This window comes from Dermacentor silvarum, chromosome 1 (assembly GCF_013339745.2).
Source record: "Dermacentor silvarum isolate Dsil-2018 chromosome 1, BIME_Dsil_1.4, whole genome shotgun sequence".
Lineage (NCBI taxonomy): Eukaryota > Metazoa > Arthropoda > Arachnida > Ixodida > Ixodidae > Dermacentor > Dermacentor silvarum.
This window is the reverse complement of record NC_051154.1, coordinates 137,190,048-137,213,542: the sequence shown is the minus strand read 5'-3', so window position 1 is coordinate 137,213,542 and position 23,495 is coordinate 137,190,048. Positions and strand designations below refer to the sequence as shown.

Genomic DNA, 23,495 nt, shown 5'->3' with positions numbered 1-23,495 from the left:
CTTCAGTCTCGAAGTCGAGCCTCATTGTTGAAAGTGTCAAAACATTTACTTTTTTTTATCCTTTCTACTTTCCAATGCGACATCATCGTTCCTTCGTTTGTTTCCTGATTGGCTGGAGGGACGTATTGGAGGAGATGAGAGAAACTCCTGAAACCTGAGACGGTACTGCTTTCTTCCAAATAAATTGGCGTCATCAGCTTGTTCCTTTTTTTTTCCCCGCTACTTGTCGCTGACACGGCACGGCACTCGGCGACCAGCCCTTGTATATGTATATACAAGGGCTGGCAGCGAACTCATAACAAGCTGCATATATGCGTAGCTGCTTCGGCAGAGGAAATCACCAGCAATGGCAGCGAGACTGGTGGCCCCGAGGCACACACGCGGCTCCTCTTTGACGGAACCCCTATAAAGGAAACAAACCGCCCCTCGTCTGTACGGCCCCATAGCTGCGAAGCAGCACCGCGTCTTGCGAACGTCAATTTCTCCGCAGCCGATACATCGCGGCGCCGGCGCAAAACTCACGCCGCTGAACCGTGCCGCGCCGCTGCCATGCGTGACGCTGCCAACTTGTTTGATCTTTGGCGGCGGGGGTGGCAGAAGCGGACAGGCACGTAGCGCGTGCGCTCCGAGATCACTTGTGGAGCAGCGGAAGAAACAGCGCAGCGCTCGCTTCGGGAGACGTCGGCGGCGTGCAAATGGGCGCCTGGTGCGCGCACCAGCGGCTCGCAGCCTCCCCTTCGCGAACAGGGCCGGCAAACAAGGAACGCAGTGGGCTTCGCCATAAATCACTGCGGACTGCGCAATCCTTCGTGCTTTTTTTTTTTTCAGAAAGGGCATGCGCGATAGCCACTCGAACCCGGCAATCCTAGCAACGAGCGAAACGGGAAGCGAACCTTCGCATTTATAGGCACTTGTGACGACAGGAAACAGTGAGACAACGAAATGAAATCCACAAACAGCCGATGCAGGTTTTCATTTGGTTTTGAGTGAGATGTTGTTTTATAATTGTGTAGAGACGCCGACAGCAGTGTATCTCCAATATAACACTATCAGAACTACCCTTTTAATTTAATTGATCACTCTGGAAAAACCTTACTTGGAAAAAAGGAGCAGTGAGTTGTACTATAGAAGGCCAAAAACACACCGCAATATTAGGAGAACTTTGAAAGCACTCTCCGAATTCAGGTGCTGGCTGCGCTACAGTGGCTCAAACAATAGAGCGTTTTTATTGCGATGACAGTTATACGGACACTCGAGGCTCGTTCACGCTGTCGCCACCATCGTGTAGTCACAGTATCGACGGCGCCTGTGATGCCCGTACGCAAAGGCTTAGGAGGTCTCCAGAGACCCGAGAGATGCGCAATGCGTTTGGCTGCAAGAAAGACGAAACTAAGTTGACGCACCTTGTTCTATAGAACGGGATGCGCTCCGCCTCTGCCTTGGCCTCCCCAAATTCCTATCGAACGCTGTACTGTACCTGGAAGCGCGAGTGCCTTCGTTAATGGCTAGCTTTCGACTACTAACAGTCCAAACCTTTCTGCGACTGCATAAATCACATTTTAGAGGACACCAGACAGTGTTTATTGGTCAGCCCACTTTATTTTTAATGTCCATTGGCCCCGTTTTCATACGCCACAGGTGTTTTTTTGCGCAGGTGCTACTCGAGCCCTTGAATGTTAAACTCAACAAGGCAACTCCAGCAAAGTCTACTACCGTCTCTCTAGAAATTATTCTTGATAAACATCTACCAAATAATGCAAAATATTTATCTTCACGGATTCTCAATGACTTGCTGGATGATCACTTGAGTCATATTCAGACCAACACTATAATAGCTACAGATGCCTCACAGAGCAATGAAAAGTCAGGTGTAGGAATTTTTTCTCATTCGCTACATTGGTGCTATTCGATTAGACTTCCTGATTTAACTCCTTTATCTGTGCAGCAGAATTCTTAGCTGTTGTTTTAGCACTGCGCAGGTTGAACCCTTCTCATTCATGGGTAGCTATTATCACCAAACCACTCTCTATATGTTCATCGCTTACAACGTGTAGTGACTCAAAAATTTTGCGAGCATTACATCTCTTGGCTTTGGCCCATTTGCGTTTCCTTCGTTTAATTCGAGTGCCTGGACATAAAGGTTTGCCTTTCAATGAGTGCAGACTCATTAGCAAAGGCTTCTCTGAGTGACCCTTTAGTAACTGCCCTTCCCCCAACCACCAATATCCCTGCCGCTAGTTTAGGAGATTAACATGATGAATGAGATGTATAAATCTAGTGTGGCTTCGCATTGTGACTACCACCACCTACCATTCCCTTGGAGCCGTAAATTCTCCCCAAGACGCAAATTAGAGATTGCACTAACAAGGCTACGCTGCCGCATCCCAATATTAAATTTCTATACACACAAGATTGGTTTGGCGGCATCTCCTCTGTGTACACAGTAAGGGGAACCAGAAACAATTGATCACTTTCTACTTGCATGCCGACGATTCTCCTCAATGAGAAAAAGGGTGATCGAGGTCCCTTTAAACACGCTTTGCCTCAGCATGAATGTCCCCGTCTTGCTTTCGTTCGGAGCTTCCACATTGGGGTACAGCCACCAGAATGTTTGCACTGCGATGAAAAACTTTATCCTTGATTCCAATCGGCTGCCTTCCTAAAACAATTAATAATAATAATAATAATAATAATAATAATAATAATAATAATAATAATAATAATAATAATAATAATAATAATAATAATAATAATAATAGAGCTATTTTTTCGATTCACGTTAGCATAATGACTGTTCCACTTTGAACATCGAGCGGAATACATCTGGCCCTAGTTTTTTTTTTCTAAAGTTTTTTTCATCCGTTATTCTCCCACCGCCTAATTCTTGGCCAATCCCCCACGGTGGGCATGTGTCATTTGTACAGAGGATCATCATCATTGTTATCGTCACCGTCGCGCTCCGCTCAGTCGACTAGTCAGCGGAGCCACGGCGGCTTTCTGCCTTCCACTGCTGATGGCATAAGCGCTGTTCGCGTGAACACTATAGCGTCCCTGCTGAGCAGCTGCGGGCGTACCATGGTGACTCTTCTGAGAGCAACGGATAATAAAGGTCCAGCTAAACCTATCTTATGGTTTCAGTGGGTGCTCACAAACGCCGACGGTTTTCTGTCGGTCTCCTCTCGTGCACTGTCGAGATGATGTTGACTTATTAGCATCCCCTTTGAAACGGGGCAATGACCAATAGTCACCTAGCCTGCTTGAGTTCCTTGTAGCGTTTTCCTTGTAGCATTTTTTGTATACATCTCTTTAATCTTTTTTTCTCTTCCTCAAAATATATCTATCTACCTGGTACCACAACCTATGCCTCTAACGGATCCGGTCGTATCAATCTCATCTCTGCTTTTTTTTTTCTTTTTTTCCTTACCAATACTCTAAACGTCTCTTGCTTATCTCGACTGCTGACCAGTTGTTGACCGATTGCTGACTAATTCACTGTCTCTTTTTCTCTCTCTTTCTGATTACTCCTGGTTGTCTATTTACACTTTCAATTACCCTGTACCTGTCTGCCAAATTTCTTGACCTCTTCCGCCATTCTGTGTCCACGCTATTCAGGTACAGCTACTTGTGCACTTTAGCCAGCCATGCTCCTGAGCCTTTCTTCAAAACTAATTTTGCTCTGCGTTTCTCTGACTTCAAACAAGGATCAGCCCATATCACCCTGCACTGCCTCATTTGTGATTTTACCGTGGGCTCCCAAAGCCAACCGACCTACTGATGTTTGGTTAACCTCCAACCCCGACAAGATACCCGATTTTTAGCACAGAATGGCATTTGCGAACGCTAGCGCTGGCACCATTACTCCTTTATTTTGATACATATTACATATTTATTGTGGTATACACCATGACATATTTCTTGTGACCCGAAAGTGCTCTATATGTTTCATTATTGCAGCATTCCGCTTCCCCTTTATTTTCAGATTATCTTGGTGGGTGCTTGATCGGTCTTTCCTTCGTTTATGTATACGCCCAGGTATTTCTATTGCTTGACTATGGGTATAACTTGCTGTTGAATTGACATCACCTAATTACTCGGCTGTTCACTAAAGATTATAATTCCCGATTTCTCTGTGCTGAACTTAAGGCCTAGATTTGTCGCTGCGTTGCCACCCTTATTCGCAAGTGACTGTAAATCTCTTGCATTGCCCGCTAGTAGCACTATGTCATTCGCATACATCAGTTTGGAGACCTTCTGTTGCAACATTTATTCATTACACGACAACAAGCGACGAGAAGTAGCTGGCGCCACCTATAGGCACCAGCCTCTCCTATTGTATCAGAAGGAACAGAAGATGGAAACAGAAGCAGCCGAGTGTGGAAAACGAAGTTAATTGCATAAAATGGGACCAGTGCGCGTATAGAACAAGGATTGTATACATGTATACTAGAAGTGAAGAAGGAAAGTGAAGACATTTCAGCAAACATAAAGAGAGCTTCGCTTATAACCGATTCTCATATATGCGTGAGATCCACCGATATTTTTTTGTCTTGTCGCCTCGCTCATGAAAGTTTAACATCGGTGCTAGATAAGGCTAATTCAATTCTAAACAATATTCAGTCTACTGACCTGCCATCGTCTTCCACGAGTGCCTCTTGCCGCTTTAGTATTTGGTGATGAGTTGGTTTTGGAGACGTTGGAATCCTATTGCAACCTTCACTGGCCGAAAACAAGCTCTGATTTCCAGACGATCTGGAAAGCAAAGTATGAATTGTTATGGAGGAGGAAGATGTCGTAGGCTGGAGGCGGCTCTAAAGTCCCTAGATTTTTTTTTTCTTTAAGTAGTGACAAGCTTTGAAGCACCGCCGACGAATCTCATTGGTAGGCGCTCATTTCGGCGGCCATGTTCTTCCTAACGTTGTCCCCCGCAGTCCCTTGCATGCTGCTGCGAGCAAACTTGAGGGCCGGCTGAAGACGCATTAAGTTTCTGTGTGTGTTTATATTTTTGTCTTTTCATTGTGCGAAGGATTTTCTGCGGTTGACGCAACCGCAGCTAGAAACGCGGCAGGCGTCGTATTGTGCGACCACAATACAACGCGGCAGCCGTCGCCGTAAAGACAAATTTCGCGTTCGGCCTCAACAGCGAAGTACTAAGCCGCTTTTTGGCTCGTATTTGATTGTCTGGCCCCATGCCTGAAGCGTATATTTCACTTGTGTGGTGCAGCAGCGTCGTTGACGGTCGGATGATATCTACGCAGATACGTCGCTTCAGGAGGTTAGGAAGAACATGGCGGCCGACGGAGGTAGATGTCGCTACTTAAAAAAAGAGCAGAAAATATGGGGACTTTAGGCGACTCCAGCGCGACGTGCAGCATTTATGGGTTTAGTGAGGAAAAAGAAAGTAGCACACCAAATCTTCCAAATACAGCTACCTAAGACCTTTTTCGTTCACAGTTAACTCTTTTTTATGGAATTCTAACGCTGAGCATTGTGTCATTTTGGGGGGCAGGAGTCCTGTCGCGCTTTCTTGCCTTTTCGCCGGTCCACTAGGCACCTGTACATTTTATTGCGATACCAATTACATGGACACTCGAGGTCCATTTTCACCATCGCCGTTGCCGTAATGTTCCATGTAAAGGTCAGGTGCGATAAGATCATGCCCCGCACGCCGTATGAGGTGGGTACGAGGAAAAGCGCGCGAGGGTTAGCCGAGAAGGATGGTGACTTGATGCGTGCCGTTTTCCCGCGCGCCCAGTGTTGGAGGTCACGTGATCAAGCACACGGAGGAGGGTGTACGTCTCCTGCTCTAGGCCGGCCGTGGCTGCGAATGGCTCTCCGCGCGGTTGAGCGCATACGCGGCCCACGAACCGTATCTTGGAGGTAGTCTGCGGCGGGTGAAAAGCTTAAGGGCGAACGGACGACATAGATGGTATAGATTCATGCGCGCTGCCTTCCCACGTGAACTGAGAGGCCGCACGAAGGCGTTCGGTCCCGTCTGCCGGCGCTCTTCATCACGCCAGCGTTGTGAGAGCACGTGCTCGCGGTCATAGAGTGAGATCTGTTCGTGTTTGCCGGTGAGCGCGTGACACCATGTTTGTTCATTTAATTAGTAGTGAATGTGTACTGCAATTTATACGGCCGATAAAGCTACGAACCTTACTTCGTGTAGTTGTCTAATACTTTGCTATTACTATCACTGCTTCACCTTTTGCGCGAAACTGAGACATTTTTTTCTGTGTGCCTGAAATAAACTTCAAACTAATTGAAAGGCACCGACAATACAAGATAACGAATCTGCCGGTGATAGAGACTTATGATGGCTCCTAATCCGAGGGTTAGATAAAAGTTAATAATTTTTCTCAGCACGACGCAGTCATCTATAAAAGAGAGCGTAAACATCTACGTCACCGCAATGAATGTACATATTTACGTCTGTTGCTAAAAATTTTAGCTTTAGCGACAGCCGTAAAGATTTGCGTTTGGACCGATGGACACTCAACCCGGACTAGAACCAACGTTTCGGTATTCCACAACACACTAACTCCAAGGGCGACGTAAAAGGATATCTATTGGCAGTTCTCCTGCTCAACAAATATTGTGCCCGCTCCAGGCCACGCATGCACGATGTTCAGGTCGAGGGATAGCTCGCTTGAATAGGGAATTGACACTGAGATAAAGTGATAAAGTTCACTCCTTTCCTCTCTGCAAAAGATGTTACGGATTTCTGTAGTGAAATGAAGGGCGCCGAAATCGCAGTCCTCCGAGGACGTACCGTCGAGTTGATCTTAACATTTCTGCATTGTTTACTTGGGAGTAGGACCAATCTAAACAAACTTTTTTATTGCAATAGCAATTATAGCGAGACTACAAGGAAATTGTTCCGAATAAGGATCAAGTGCAATAAGATCATACCGTGCCCCGTGCGCCGTATGCTGTGAGTTCTAGGGAAAGCGTACGAGGGTGAGCCGAGAAGCATGATGGCTTGATGAGCACCGTCGTTCCGCACATCCATTGTTGGAGGTCACGTGATCAAACGCGCGGTAGGGGGAGCAGGCAGATGAGAGCGCGTCTCATCTAGCCCGGCCGTCGTTACGCATCGACCTCCGCGCGGCTGAGGGCATACATAGCACCCGAGCCGTACCTTGGAGGTAATATACGGCGGGCGCAAAGCTGTGGGTGAGCCGAGATGGCTGGTGGTTTTAAGCACGCTGTGTTCCCATTGGCTTAGTGTTGGAGGTCGTGTAATCTGAAGTTTCCGAAACGCACGAAGTGTTTGCTCCCCGCTGCTGGCGCTCTTCATCAGGCCAGCGTAGTGACAGCGACTGCTCGTGATCGAGTGAGATATGTTCATGTTTGCCTGTGCGCGCTTGACACCACGCTTGTCAATCCAATTAGTAAGCGAATGTTTACTGCAATTTATACAGGCAATAAAACCGTTCTGTATCCACGCTTTGCAGGTACAGATACTGGTGCACTTTAGCCGCCCATTTATTTCGATCCATGTTCCTGAGTCTTTCTTCAAATTAATTTTGCTGTGCGCTTCTCTGACTTCGAACGAGGTCCAACCCATGTCACCCTGCACTGCCTCACATGTGGTTTTGCCATGAGCTCCCAAAGCCAAACCTACAGTTCTTTGGTCAACTTCCAGCCCCAACAAAATATTTGATTTTAGGCACAGATTGGCATTTGCGAACGTTAGCGCTGGCACCATTACTCCTGTCCAGATTCCACGCACCACCTCATATTTATTGTGGCCCCAAAGTGCTCTTTGTTTTATTATGGCTGCATTCCGCTTCACCTTTATTTTCAGATTATCTTAGCGAGTGCTTGATTAAGTCTTTCCTTCGTTTATGTTTACGCTGAGGTACTTATATTGCTTGATTTTGAGTATTACTTGCCGTTGAATTGACATCAGGTAATTACTCGTCTCTTCATTAAAGATCATAATTGCCGATTTCTCTGCGCTAAACTTAAGGCCTAGATTTGTCGCTGCGTTGCCACACATGTTCGCAGTGTCCGTAAGTATTTTGCATTGTCCGCTAGGAGCACTATGTCGTCCGCATACATCAGTCCGGGGACTAGTGTTGCCCCACTTGTCCATTACGCATGTATGATAAATCAAACCCTAATTCACTGTTTTCCAGTCATCTTTCAATACCCTTAAAACATATACCCGAGCTGCGGCGCCTGCAATGCCCCCTGGCGGCACTCACGACGCCAGCGTTGTGAGACGTCTGGTAGCTGCCGCGGTGCAGTTTCTGCTGCGCATCTGCGGTTGCCTGACGTGCTGCGTCGCACCATGTGCTCCAAGCGTTCCCGGATGTACCAAGGGTTACCTATCGCCGCAACAGAAACTTTAAAGACACGTTAGTGCATGCAAAAGTCAGCCAACATCATTCCCCCGTAATCAAAGCATGTTCTCGTCCCAGGTGCAAAACCTGCAGGCACCTTCAAAGTGACCTTAAACTTAAAAGCACCGCAAATAGCTACACACACGAAGTGAAAACTAGCTTTACTTGCACTAGCTCCGATTTAATTTATATGCTTGAGTGTTCCTTCTGTAAGAAGCAATATATCAGCGAAACAGGACAATCAATGAACATCAGGTTAAACGGACATCGCGCAAGCACACCTAAAAAGTTTCCCAAAGCCGTCGACGAGCATTTCAACCAACCATGTCGTAACTTTGATGAACTTAAACTCTACATACTACAGTCAAATTTCCGTTCTGCGCGAGACAGAAAATATAGAGAATCGCACCTCATCCATAAGTTCAATACATTGCGACCAATAGGCATGAACGTTTCAAAGGGAGCTTTACAATATATTCGCTACGCTAAACTTCAAAGCATAGGCAACAGCACTTAGTTATTTTTCATTGAGTTGCTTATTTTTTTCTTGTTATTCGATTGTCAATAATATTCCGACCTCCCTTTGCTGTCACTCATTCCTTTCGTTCTTTTATTTATATATATTTACCCCCCGTTTCTTTGCTTTTTTTTTTCCAGGAGCACCATTTTTCTGCCGCTACTTTTATTCTCTCTGTCAGACACGATAGTTCACTGACCTCTCGCTCGTTACCTCACCCATGCCCGCCTTACCTTCTCTCCCCTTTAGAAGAACCCTACCTATATATAAATACTGTGCCGAGGATAGCATATGTCGCCTTGAAGAAGACAAGTCCACGTAGTCGAAACGTTTGGCTCCTGCTCTCACCTTGTTCTCGTGTTACTCATCGTCTTGAATTTACATCTCCCGCATTTCCCGTGTTTTCCGTGGAGTCGCACCCTCATGTCACACTCGCGTGTCGTAAGAGCACCGTTAGAGGATCTCGAACGCAAGCGCTGAGCCATCAAGTTTTTTTTCTTTTTTTTTCTTTTTTTTTCATTTTCTGGCTACGCAAGTTTAGTTTTGAGTGGCAGCACGTTCCTAAAGGTAATTGCGAATAATAGAACAACGTAAGCAAGCATCACCCTTTTGAAAATACGCATTTCTCGTGCATTTATTTTACTCCCCACCCCCCACACAAAAAAATACAAAGAGAAAAACTGGACACAACTTCTTCGTACTAAGAATTCCGTAAGTGCCGAAGTAGTTTCTCGCCGGGAAGTAATCTGCACAGAAACGGGATTCTATATTTTCGTCACGCAAGAAGTGAAACCCGACACACGGACTGGCAGAAACGTGTGGCCGATGTGTTTGCATTAGAACTCCGTGTTTACCACGACGGCCTCGCGCCCATTTCAATAAAAGAATGTGACTTTTATATTTATCGTATTTTTTTTGTGGCAGCGAAAGGCCATAACGCCCAATACCAATAACATTCTATTTATTCGGGGATCAAAACAGATCGAAGAAGAAAAGAATACAAATATGGGGGCGAAAAAAATACACTGACCGCAGTAGTACGCGCTTTTCCTTCCTTTTCACGAACTGTGCGGAGAGATTTTTTTGTTTGTTAGTTTTGTCAATTGTTCGCGCACGAGGGTCACTGAAACCCGCAGGAGAAAGATGATTCCCTCGTGAATATAGGCACCCGCTAGCTGCTTGTATACATATAAAAAATGAGTAAATGTTCTTTCGACTCGATGCCGCGCCCGAGTTATTATGAAGCGTCAGCGCATAATAATATACTATATACTCGACGGCTTTTGCATCACTGCATAGTGACTTTCCGATTTTTCCCTTCCCGCGACATATCAGGTACAATGCGCCCTTTTTAACGAGGTTTCATAGAATGTGGCTTTCCTAACAGTAGAAACGTGCTGATCGATTACGGAAATGGGCCTGCCGTAGTAAAAAGAAAGCACTCGAAAGACCTCGCGGAGTGCGCCTGAAATTAAGGTCAGGCAAAACGCGCAGCGTCTAATTTTCTCAAACGCGTTGATGAGCAGTCGTGTTCAGTGCAGGCGTCATACTAAAGCGGTTCCTAACGGGAGCTACATGTTTTAGCGCGAGAGTATTTTACGGAAGAAAAGAACACACATTTGATGGCGGTATCAGCGGCACAGCTAAGTACACGTGGCTCCGAAACGAATCACTTGTGACAAAAACACCCGTTCTAAGGGGCTCGTGTGCAAAAGAACGCGCACACGCGCTTTGCAGGGCCTTACTAAAATGTTCATGTTCAGCTTCAACAAGCTTCATTATCCATTTCTAAGCGAACTGGAAGAGTTCGCAAAATTCAAAAGTGCTTACTCGTGAAATGGGAGAAATTCGCTTATTTTTCCTGTATTTCTTCATCGCACTCAAGTAGCAGCTTATTCTTACACAGACTTTACTATCCTGCGGCCACAAATGCGGCGACGAGTAACTTTCAATAAATTGTTTACTCGAGCACACACAGGCAATCCTAAATGACATGCACAAATATACAACTTCTTGCTCTGATAAACGTGCAATCTCCGTGCGCGCGTGCGTACACACGCACGCACGCACGCGCACACCATGTGACGCTTCACATTTCCGCGAATCGCTTAAGGCTATCCTGTGCTGAGTGGGTTCGTGACTGCACGAAGAGTGTCTACTACCATGATTTATTCTGCTAGTTGGGAGACGAGGAGTGCTTCTTCATGACACCCTCATCTGCTTTGCTGACAATGTCGCTTATCATTCACTGCTTCATTCGTATTAGACGTTGATCGTATTTTTAAAAGGTATCGCGACATTGTCCCCCTGGTGACGGTACTCACAGCAAAGCACTCTTGACGAAGCTTAGGTGGCTGTTGTATTGTCAAATTCTACGCAATAACTGAAGCCTCGATGATGGCGTGAGAGTACAAAAAAATTGATGCTGCGAGCTAATTAACTGTATGGGTTTCTCTATTTAAAATTAACTGTATGGTTTCCTCTATTTAGGCAAAAATAAATATCCCCGCTTGAGTAAAAAGAGTACAAGAAGAAGAATGTCAACATCGCGCGAAGCGCAGTTTTATCAGTTTTATTCGGACAACGGAACGCACAAAGACTACCAGCACTTCCTGTTTTGTTCAATGAGCCTGGAGCCCGTCAAACTTTTTATTCTGATACACGTTTGCGTACACATAAGAGAAATTCGCATTTTGGCTTTTGTTGTTGTTTTTGTTGTTACAGTCTTCACGCCTGTACGAGCGCTAAAGCAGCTGTTCGCGCTGAGCAATAATAAATCATTAAAGGCGCTCCGCACAGTTTGTGCCGAGTGGCTGAGCGACTCCGAGGACAGCCTTGAAGGCGAACGCCTCTCGGGATGATCGAGTGTCGTCTGCACTGCGGCCTCTATGAGTGCCACGCGTGCAAAGGCCTATGTCTTTAAAAAAAGATCAAGCCGACATTAATCTTCCAGGGATCATTACTCAGGAGAAGAACGTATACGTTTAACGTGCGCGACTCGTGGACACCGTCAAGATGACGCTCTTACAGTCTTACGTCAACAGCTGGCTTTTACTACACTGTGGTAATAACGTCCTGAGGCAGCTTCGATTTAACTTAAACTGCCTAGTTACCCTATCGACTGCAAAAAAAAAGATATATTTAAACACGCGTGTAGCAGTTTCAGGAGGCCCTAGTTCCACCATCATGTCATGTTACGTTTAAGGCGCGTAAACGCACATCTTTAATAAATATAAGCATTAAAGAAGTATCGATCATGACTGGAAAGTAGTTTCGCTTGTCCATACATAAAGTCTCTGACGAAGAGCAACAGCTGTTCTCCAGCAGTCAGGTATCTTCTGCGTGTCTAATGGTGCAGCCTTGTGACAGGCTTGCTGCTATACTTCAAAAGCCCGAGTTCTTCAATGCCACACTTCTCCCATGTCACGCCTCTGCCGCACCCTGCAACGTTCCTTATCGGTTCCTGTCAACGTGACCCAATTGTGAAACACTGATCGGCTCCTTCTGTACTCCCCTCCGTCTCCCTTTTCTTTTAACGCAGACGTCGCCTGAAATTTGTGCATGCCTACTTACTGTAGAGAGAAATTGTACTCATAAGACTTTCCGCAACTACGCGCCCCTCTTCGTTAACAAAATATGTCCGAAAAAAACAGTCCAAAAATGCCATCGCCTCCCAAAGATAACTGGCTGTCCGCCTCTTTCCCAATTGGCATCGTATGATGAAAATAAAAATTAAGTGTCACAGCTTCTTTTAAGGTATGACTAAAAAAAAAAGAAAGAAGAAAACACAAACGACAACGTTTTGAAGGAAACATGTATACGTGGAGCAAAGGACCGTGAAAATGAAAGCAAAGGCTGAAAAAAACGTGTATAGAGGGAGAGTCATTCCAAAGCAGTACTTTCTTATTACATTACACCAAAGAAAAAGACGCACTATCGCCCGAAATGCGAAGCATATATTGCGACAGCAAATTATTAGACAGCTATACAAAGTAAGGATAGTAGTTTTATGGGCCTTTATAACCTTGTAAACATTCGCTAACAAACTAAATTAACAAGCATGGAGTCACGCGTGCGCTGGCAATCATGTACACATCTCACTCGATGACCGCGCGCACTCGCTGTCAAAACGCTTGAATGAGAAGGTACAGCAGCAGCAGCGAGCGAATTGACCTTCGTGCTGCCTCTCGCTTCAACGCGAACTAAGCGGCGAGCACACAGCGCATAGGAAGCTATCAGCCCCCGAAGCGCCCAGACTCTGTACCACCTACACCTGTAGGGGTAGTACAGATGGCGCTACAAATAAGCTGATTCGTGTATGTCCTATGTATGAGCTATCCGCCAAGACAGGGACAGCAGCACGAAGCAGCAGCCGCGGTCATCAAAGTCCAGGAGGGTTGCCAAAGAAAGCTTCGCTTTAAAATACGCAGGGGAGGGGAGATCTTTCCCCGGCCCTGCACGACAAACAATGTAAGTGGAGAGGTTCGAAACAGCACGCTTCCGGCTACTAAGCACACATTTTGGAGAACGAAATCTTGTGATCTTCTACAAACACCTAGATATACTATAAGGGATGTGCTAAGAAACTGAATGAATAAATTAGCACGTCAGTTAAATATAGAATAACAAGTTACCTTTCAAAGTGTTCACGGCACTTTCTCTCCGGCAGAGTGGTCTTCCTGAGACTATATGACACGCTGAGAAGTCAATATTTTTTAGCATCACTGTTTATTGAAAAAATGGGAACGCAATTCTGATTCCTAGTCCATAACAGCATTATTCGATGCGATAGACATTGTCAGCGCCATGTACGAGTTGGCTATTCGAGTAACGTAATCAGTGTGAGGCGAGTACAACGGCTGAACGAACATGCAATGGTCAGTACTCGTTCGTTGATACTATGCGTAGTCATTGAGCTTTCGCAATAATCCCTGTCGTTGCGCTATGCCAGTGTCGACCAGCGAAACGGGGATTTTCCTATGGTTACACGTCGGGCTTGTCGGTATGTCCAACTATCAATCAATCAATCAATCATTTTATTTCAGCATCAATGAAAATCAATGACACTTGGTCACGCGAACGCTACAGGACACGCGAACGCTATACACCCATGCAAACACACACACACGCACACGCACACACACACACGCACACACGCACGCGCACGCACACGCACACGCACAGGTTTTGCCGCTACGGGCCAATATTTCAAGCAGTATTTTCTCGGTGACGTGCATACTGTGCATGACATGCAAAAAAGTATCTATACGGTGTGTTCGCAACAAGTGTGTATACAATAACAGTGCGCTGCAATTGCTTGGGACGCATGTCGATGGCAGCTGCAGATATTAGCAGTATTTCTAGAGCAGTAACATGAGAACTGTGCCTTGTAATTTTTCGTTGCCGACTGCCGTGTCAAACTGCAGTTCTCTTTTCGTATACAGCAGCACGTTGCGTAAACGGGTCACTTGTCATACTTCGTTCACACCCACTCAATCAAAGCACGCTGGGTGCGGCCCGAACGAAGTGCTACACGCCCAGACTTCAAATTGCGCCGAGGCGCCATCGACCTCAAATAGATATGGGCTATTTTCGGTTCGTGATAGCACGGGATTAACGTTGCTCTACGAAGCTGAAGTTTTGAACGTTGATAGCCATTCTACTAGTCACAAACGAGTTTTCACGCAACGTCCTCTGTCCGTCATCAAAAAAAAAAACCTTTAAAAAAACAAAAAAGCACAAAAAAACAGCTGTTCTTGACGCTGTTAAAGCAATAGTTTTTGGTTGCGAGGCGCATATTATCAGCACATCACCACAGCAGTTGTTTTTTTTTTTCCCCCCTTAGAACCTGGTGTTGCAAGCATTGGAACGCTATGTGCGAGTCAGCGCCATGTTTCGTAGTTTCTCTTCTCTGTTTTGCGCAGCCGTAAAAATATGCGTTTCAACGAACTAGACCAAAATTCTGTCTTATTGCAGTGAAAGAACAGATTGTATTCACTGTGTAGCCAAATTTCTCGAGTAATGAATAAACCTGAAACATTTCTCAGAGGGGAAGATGAGCCGCATCTACACATCATATATACTGAGGCGTTATTGGAATTTAAATAAACGCGTCCTGAAGTGCCTGTGTAAGGACATTTCTCAGAGGAAACGTAGGTACCACTCCGATATCGCAATTACATTTCCTCGCCCACTCTCAAAAGCGAAAATACACGTATATGTATAATATTATTGTTATTTTCAGTGGCTAGTAATAAGCACCTGTTTGACGAATTACCAACACATCTGACACCTGGTAGACCTGGTAGATTGCTTCGGCACTATATCGCTGATACACAATCGAAACTTACTTGCAAATGAATTGACGGGCGTTCTTGAGTGGTTGCTGGTAAGGTGCGTTACTCACGCTTGGCGTGCAAGCACGCAAGCTACTCTTGGAACCACAGGCACTGAATTTCATTGAGAGTACGTGGCTCCTGTGCTGCAGCCTTACATGAAGATTTAGCGGCTCCGTGTCCAAGCAGTACTCGCGAAATCTTTTTCGAGAAAACTTTACGTGGCTCCACAGTCCTCTTCACACGTCAGTTCCTGGTGCTGTAAGAGGATCGCAGTATTATTACCTTTGTTTGCGAAGATGTATACCTTAATTTGCATGCCCTTATGAATTCTATTCTCGGGTTCTTCAGCTGTCTTACGTTAACCCGGCCTTTCATTTAGCTTGCTCAGCTCACCTGAGCCTTGTACGCTTTACGCCCCCCTCAACATAATGACTGCACTCAAGCTGGTGAATGTTAGTTCAAAAAAGTGAATGCCTGTTTTATTTTGTTAACACATCGAGAAAACATGTCACTTGTGAGCTGACGGTAATTATTTACGCAGATCGATAGAAAACACTTTTCATTGCCACTTTTGAGCAAGTATGTTCCTGCGCAGATATCATGATTATAATGAAGAATACATTTCTTTTCTGTGCCTCATACCAGCTATTAAAAATTGTGACGTTCTGTCGCTGCAAGTGCAGCAAGCAGTTGGCATACGAACAAGGTCAGCATCCATAAATGTCGGCTTTTTGCTGATGCGCGGATTGTTTTGCAGGTGTGAGCACCTTTGTTATCTATAATTACGCAGTACTGCACCCCGTGAGGAAGACTTTGTGCATAAATTATACCTGTTACGTATTACAAAGTAGTGTGAAGTAAAATGACAGAGAGCAAAAAGAATTCACCAGCCCTTCCCCTGTCGAGAAAATGGGAGTAGCGAAGCTTGTCGTGTGTGTATCTGACCTCCGTCAGGGTAACGTAAAGTTCACATGTCACGGTAATAAAACATAAACGTTTATTAAATTTTTTATTTATTTTTATTTATTCCATACTGCTAGCTTGGGTACCAGGCCTTAAGCAGGAGTGGGCATACATAATTTTCGATGACAAAAAGTTGCAACATATAACATCACAAAGACATAGCGAAAAAAATTGAAAAGTAACTGCACACAGAGAAAAACATTGCATTTTCTACAAATGTATGCATCGCAAACATTGCATTTTCTGCAAATGTATGCATCGAGGGAACGAAACGTACAACGCAACGGAAGGAAAAGTTGCACGAAAGGAAACAAAATTCGAAGGAAAGGGAACGAAAAGTAGTAGTAAAGGGAAGGGAAAGTACTAGGTCAAGCACACACACGACAACCTTCGCTTACCCCCATTTTCTGGACAGGGGAAGGGCTGGTGATTTTCTGTCTTTCTCTTTTTCTCTCTTTCTTGCTCTCTTTCTATCTTTCTCTCTCTCTCTTTCTTTCTTTTTTGTCCCTGGTATGTGCATTGTCCCATTGAGCTTGGACCCTTTCTGCACTATCACCAGGATCGGCCCACTTTTCGGCGTGACACCACCACCGCCGATACTTGTGAGCCTATAAAGCTTCGCTAAAAAGCTGGCAGATCCCACGCCCTGTGGGAATCGATGTTACGCGAGGCAGTGTACGGGAAGCCTACCAAGTTAACGAAACGGCCATGAGAGCACCAAGACGTAGGTGGCTGTTTCATGACCTACATGGCACGCATTTCATGACATTTATGTCATGACCTATCATTTATGTTCGTCATACACTCTTGTCATACTATGCCAATTTTGGTACATACGAATTCAACGAAACGACCATGAGAGCACCAAGGTGTAGATAGATAGATAGATAGATAGATAGATAGATAGATAGATAGATAGATAGATAGATAGATAGATAGATAGATAGATAGATAGATAGATAGATAGATAGATAGATAGATAGATAGATAGATAGATAGATAGATAGATAGATAGATAGATAGATAGATAGATAGATAGATAGATAGATAGATAGATAGATAGATAGATAGATAGATAGATACTGTCAAAGTGGCAAATGATCGCTAAGAAATGCTTCGCATTTAAAAGATTTTGCACTGGCGCCAGAAATAGAGATGCCACAGGGACGTGAACGCTGCAGCTCCGGCGCGACTCTCCTGAACGTCTATACAGAGAGACTTCTTGGAGTGGCTTCGTTCGCACTTTGAAACAGTTCGATGTTTGTTTACCGCAGTTGTGCGCAACTGTTTTTTATATAGGCTCAGTATTGAACGAAATAAGTTTTAATCCTTGGAAACAAACACGCTTTGGTATACGGCTGCTAATGCGGTGTTTTAGATCATTTTATTTATGTTTTTGTTCTTTTGGGGTTATTTATTTGCAACATCTCGCGAGGAGCCTCAGTGCATGCTCGCGCGTAGCGAAGTATGGACGGAAGGCGCAGCGAAGCATAGACAGAACGCGCGGAGTGATAACTTTTCTTGACTGAACTTCTTGCGTAGCTTCCACAGCATTGACTGCTATGTATGTAACGGAGTATAGAGCCTATTTGGAGTGACAACTTTACATTCAGCTATCGCGTTCTCACAAAATCACAGTGCGGCGCAAATCAGCCATACCTTGCATGTTTTAGTAAATTAGCAGTGCTGTGAGTGTGTGAATCTGTGAGCAGGGTGTGGGAGTGCGATGGTGAGAATGTTGTGCCGCTCTCATAGCCCGCAAATCGCGGGTTTGAGAGCAGTGGGTTTGGGCTTGTATCCATCGATACAAACCCAAACCCACTGTATCGATCACTTGTATTTATTCTTATTTGACATCAGAAGCGAGGAACGAGATTGTACAAGGGCTATGAGAGAGACACTGTATAATGACGAGCTCCAGAATGATTTCGGCAACTTGGAATTTCTAACGTGCACTTCAAGCACGGCACCTCAGCGTTTTTGCATAGCGCCCTCATCGAAATACGGCCGCCACAGCCGAGAATCTGCCGGCTCGTGCGCAGTTACAGTATAACGCCATAACCACTGAGCCACCATGGTGAGTGACGTTCTTTTTTTTTTTTGGGGGGGGGGGGGGGGGGAAATTACACTTTTCCCTTTATTATCATTAGTTTCATCTCGTAATTTACATGCGCAAAAGTTTGGACAGTTATGGATTGTGTGTTTCCCTAAATCTAGATGAACTGCGGCAAGTAACACTCACCATGTGTAACTTTTTCTATTATGCGCAATAACATTGGTCTGCAATGTTCTAACCACTATCTTCTTCTTCGTCTTTCTGGGGTTTTACGTACCAAAACTAGTTCTGATTATGAGGCACACCGTAGTGGTGGGCTCCGGATTAATTTTGACCACCTGGGGTTCTTTAACCTGCACTACAACGCAAGCAAACGGGCGTTTTTGCATGGCGCCTGGATTGAAATGCGGCCGCCGCGGCCGGGATTCGATCCCGCGATCTGGCTAAGCAGCGCAATGCCTTAGCTGACTGAGCCACCGCGGCGCGTCTAACCACTATAGAATAGCAAAAAATTGGAAGCTAAATGGGGCTAATCATCGCATTAAAGTGAATTTTCGACGAAAAATTAGCTTCACAAAGTGGAATACTAGGATTCAGAATGCCGTTCGAAGCCAGAAGGAAGAAGTTTAGGCAAATTTGTGCTACACGGTTAGTGCCCTAGAAATATTAACAGCCATACTGGCGACGCACGGTGACACTAGTAGCCGGATTTTCTTCTAGTATCCTTAATATGCAACACTATGCTTTGCGAAAAAAAAACTGCAAGCAATGTTTATTTTTTTCTCTGCTCTATGGCTACGCGAAGCCCAGCGCGGTAAGCACGTGCCGGCGCCGTAGGCGAAGAAGAAGCAGAGAGCGGCAGCGAGGCGCTCGTGCAGGAGCATTATGCTTTCGGTGCTTCCGTGGCTGTTCGACCTTGGTTGTCAGCTTCCCAACTTGGCCAACGCTTTTTCGCCGAACTCGGGAATGGACAAGGAGACCTACTTGCGCACTGTGACCAAGCTCCAGTCGAGGATCCAGCGCCTGGAGGAGAACCTGGAGAACTCGCGCCTGGAGGCGGCGCAGAAGAACGCCATGCTCAAGGCGCTCCGCCAACTGTGCGTCGAGAAGGACGACCAGCTGCGAAGAGACATCGAGGAGGTGAACGAGATCCGCAAGGACTTTGAGGAACTCAAGCGGCTCTACGCCGAACGCTGCCGCCGCAAGACTTGCGTCATCATGTAAGAACCACCGGTGTCACGCGCTGCCGCCGGACAGCTGCGCCCCTTCCTGTCCGAACGCGTTCGAACAGGAGGGGCCCACCCGCTCTGCCGTGAAATTCTGGGTGCCACGAAGTCCTCAGGTAACGCCTTCGGCGCTGCTCGACCGCCACGTCTTTGTCAAGAGAGACATCTGCCGCGCCTCACTTGCAAGCTGCTAGTGCCCCATGGCGTCGCATTTACCTCCAGCACAGCCTTCGGACGCCGTTCTTCGTCACCGACCACGTGCCGCCTCGCTAGCTGTGTTAAGACAATTCAAAATTGGACCCGCCGCTCTCTCAAGCTTCAAAAGTGATGCTCGTAAAATTCAAAGAAAAAATACGGAAAGAAAATCGTGCTGTTGCTGCCTCTCAAGACTGGCGGGATGCGAGCGGAACTGTTTCTGCGCCTCCGGAGGACTTCGTCGATGTGTTTAACGTGTTTTGCCGCTCCCATCGCCTTTTAGTTCACCTTCTGTTTCTTACCCTTTTTTTTTTCTTTCCTCAGTGTTCTCAACGCAGGCTTTGTCTTTACGCGCCCACTGTTCTTTAACTAAAAATAAAAACATGGTGACGTGACTTCCGCGGAAGTAAGAGAATGGCACTTGTTTTACTTTCTCCTTCCTTCGTGAGAGCGACCGACTGGAAGGGATGCAAAGGCGCCTGTGTTAAAAGCAGAGGGCCGAAAAAGCGAAAAATGAAAAACTGATTCAGGTTGAAGGTTCATTTATTTTCCTCCGGTTCATTTACGGTTCGTATTCGGGAAGTAGCCCTAAGCGCTGTGGTGTTGCGCTGCTAAGCACGAGGTCGCGAGACCAAATTTCTATCGCGGCGGCCGCATTTCGATGGCGGCGATATGCAAAAACGTCCGTGTATCGTGCATTGAAGCATGTTAAAGATCCTCAGGTGATTAAAATTAATATGGAACCCCCACTACGCCGTGCCTCATCATCAGATCTTGGTTTTGGCACGTAATACCCTACAATTTATTTTTTAACGCGAAAGCCTTCAATCTCTATGTTTCAAGGAGGTCGCTGTGAGCTATGGAAAAAGTGAGCGAGCTCGCCTCGCGCTTGCCTTGCGCTCGGGCCACTGCTCGCGCGTTCGTTGGCTTCTTTCATAGCTGGCTCCGACGCCGCTCATCATAAAATAAAGGGTAAGCGGAATGCAGCAATATTGCAACATAGAAGGCTTTGGGGGCTACAGTAAATATGAGGCGGTGCGTGGAATCTGGAAAGGACTAATTGGGGAGCGCTAACGTCTGCAAGTGCAATTCTGTGCTAGCGTTCCTATACTGCGTCTCGCGCTGAACGCCAGAGGGTGTTGAGGGAAAGGGCAACTTCGGCGCTCGGGAGGAGGAGGGAAATGTCCGCCGCAGCGCCCGTAGAATGTTCTGGAAACGGCGGCAGCACGCTCGCGCGCCTTGTATACGTCGCCGCATGAGCTCAGAGCTTCATTCCTCATCGCCATGGGTCCAAATAGGCTTTCGCCTTCACATTCTTAGAAAGTTATATGCATCCCCCGTAATGTTTTCATAATTATTCGGGGAATTAAACTGTAACAGGATCGCAAACCGGTCCCCAACGCCGAACCTGTTTTTGAACTGGTTTAGCGATCCCTATGCACCACATGCCCCGAAAGCACAAGAAAAACTTGCAGTGAAATTGACATATGCAAAGATGAAGGTTCGCAAAGCTTTTCCTTCGCAAGTGTTGTTTTCCATTCGATGGCCACCTTCGCTTAATGCATATCCAACAACACGATTGCCTGGCATGTACTCTTGCGAACTATTTTAGCATAAGAACTCTTATTGTGAATACGAACCCTTGCTTTTAGCAAGACGTCTTAACCGCAGCTCACTGTATAGGTTAAGAGACTCCGCCGCCAACATTCATTTAGAGTCCAACACCAGAAATAACACCAGTCACTGACTGCTTCTCATAAGTAAAGATACAAATGGACTGAGCTAGTGCTCCACTTTGAAATGCTTTTCAGTTTTCCCATTATTGTTGAATATTGCGACTGCCCTTAGTGCATTCGACTGATCTGGCCAAGGGTAACATCTTAGGTGTATTCTGCTGGGTACTGTCTGTTAAGAGTGTTCCTGTCATCATGTGATGCTTCGCTTCGGAAGCTTCGCTGTTAATGGAGGCCCCAGAGCAAAGGTTAGCTCCGGCCACTTCTTCCTTCGCTTCCTCAGTACGATGAACCGCGTTTATCCCCATGTCGCAGAAAATCCGGCGTCGCCGTAACTGTCGGCGTCCGTGGCGGAGAAAATCATCCCGAACCACCCCGACCGCGCAGGCCCTCCGCGTGGTGCAAGGTGTTAGTGAACAAAAATTGAATTTCTCACAGTAAAATTCGTTAGAAAAATGGTAAAGTACGATTTAACCACAACCTACAGACATGGTGGCGTCGGATTGTAATTTGAATGTACGAGAAAACATAATTCTGCTACGAGGAAACTCAAACACAAACCCCTTTTCCAGTATTTCTACCATACCAACAGCGGCGCACTCGGGTAGATTACTTGCAAAAATTCTATCCAGATGGCGCTCGCATCCTCGACAGGTCAAATTGGGACTTACCCTGTCTAATGCGTTTCGGACACGCGCGTGCGTCCGGTTAACAGCAAACAATTAATAAAATAATAAAAAAGGTCCTAGGGCCTTCACATTTTAATATAAGACGACTTATATTGCCCCTGGAAAAACGTCTTCCGAGCAACTCATGTCTGTTTAAAAGTGAGGCCAACTTTAAGGGGATCGGTGTAAGCTTGGTCTTTGTAAGCTGGCTTTCCCACGTTCTGTGCTGCAGTGAAGCCTACTCATAAAGAAAAATGGGATGCGAACGGGGCCCGATAACGCTATAGCGTTCCGGGCCCGGAACGCTATAGGGAAGCTTAAGCGTCCTCCAATTTTTTTACGCTAATATAATTTATTAAACGGCTTCCTATGCCAATTATTATTGTTCGACAGTGTTCTTAAAACAGCGCCATGGACGAGGGCGAAAAGTACACAAACAAAAGCATGGGCGCCCGTCCTGTCGTCCCCATACTGTTCGTCCTCGCCCATAGTGCTATTTAAAGAAGACTGTCAACACTGCTCCTGCGTGTAGTGTGTAATAAGTGCACAACCGCGTATTGGACAACGTGTGTAAATAGTAGCTCATTGTACGATATCATAATCACCTGCCACCTACCTCTCCCTGTATCTCCCACTTCCCCTTACCCCAGTTAGGAGTAGCAGGCTAGAGACACGCTTTCCAGGCCGACCTCTCCTCCCTTCTCTTCATTAAAATCTACTCCTGCTCCTCCTCCTTCTGTCAAGATGAGCTAACTCGCCCAAATCAAGGTATTGTTGTTATTGTTCAATGATCGGACGACTTCACTCGACTTTGTTCTCGGTCCCTCATTCGCCGCTGGTCTGTGTGGCCCAGTATCTGCAGTCGCAGTCATATACCAAAGACTTTGTGGGAAGGGGGCGACCGCCTCCGCGCTTGCCACGTCTTCGTTTAGTTTGCCGTGAGTAAACGTGTGTACAGAAGGTCGAGTGTATAGAACCGATTATTTTTCTTTCTTTCTGTATAACCCGCCCTAACCGTGTAAAGAAATTAAAAAAGAGGACTCTTGCGGAAAACATTATCGCACCGTGAGCCAGTGTAAAAATTGCGTTACCCGTAAGCGTCACATAATGCACCACCATGCATGCCGTCTTTCACTTCTATGCTGTACCAAATGTATTAAATGCGAAGCATTTCTTGGCGAACATTTGCTACTTTGACAGTGTCTATCTATCTATCTAGCCGCCTACGACTTTGTGCTCTCATGGTCGTTTCGTTAACTTGGTATGTACCGAAATTTGCATACTATGACAAGAGTACATGACGAACATAAATGACATGTCATGACATGCTTGTCATGTTGGTCATGAAACAGCCGAGTATGTCTTGGTGCTCCCATGGTCGTTTCGTTAACTTGGTAGGTACCAAAATTGGCATAGTATGACAGGAGTGTATGACGAACATAAGTGATAGG

General features: G+C 45.9%; 1 protein-coding gene across 1 annotated transcript in view; it reads left to right on the top strand.

Moving 5' to 3' along the window:
• LOC119461779 (uncharacterized) overlaps nucleotides 1-23,495 on the top strand; it is a 382,744-nt gene that overhangs the window by 289,500 nt on the left and 69,749 nt on the right. The gene's annotated exons all lie outside the window — the stretch shown is intronic.